Below are 686 nucleotides of genomic sequence, written 5' to 3'. Positions count from 1 at the left end.
GACTGGAATTCTAGGAAGAGGGCATAGCTGTTTACCAAGCACCTACTATGTATCAGCACCTGTATGCTATGCACCATCTTCTCTTCATGAAGGAGCTCTGGTGGTGCAGTGGTTAAGTGCTCTTCTGCAGGAAAAAATGTAGCAGGCTGTTTCCATAAAGATTTAGAGCCTTGGAAACCTTACGGGGCAATTCTACTCTTTTCTTAGGGTCGCTTCAAATTGGAACCGATTTGATGATAACTGACCTGTTTATAAAGGAGGAAAGTTAGGCCCAGAGTAAGCAGGTGACTTCCCCAGCTCTCCTGAGTCAGGGTTGGGGTCCATTCCACCACCTCCTAGACTTGCATTCTAACTCCGACCCTGTTAAATACTCTGAGAGCTTTGTCCTCTTAACAAGAGGCCCCTGAGGAAGAGGATCCAAGCTGTCAGACATTAATGATAGCCTGGTGTGCTTTCTCTTGAGGCAGGGGATCACATTTCCCCAGGGGCCTTCAGGGCCTCCCCCTTACTGAATTACAGCAGCAATGGCCATGTTAGGGGCTAGGGCAGGGCACTTTGCTAGTCTTTGTCACAAGGATTCTTAGAATGGGGGGGCCTCCTGTGGGGAGTTGAATGGTGGTGGGGGGCACAATAAGGTATAAGGGAGGAAGAGCTGGTTCTGCTAAGGGTTGAAGAACAGCTCTTGG

The sequence above is a fragment of the Chrysochloris asiatica genome, unplaced genomic scaffold (assembly GCF_000296735.1).
Source record: "Chrysochloris asiatica unplaced genomic scaffold, ChrAsi1.0 scaffold00140, whole genome shotgun sequence".
NCBI lineage: Eukaryota > Metazoa > Chordata > Mammalia > Afrosoricida > Chrysochloridae > Chrysochloris > Chrysochloris asiatica.
Note: the sequence above shows the minus strand (reverse complement) of the source record.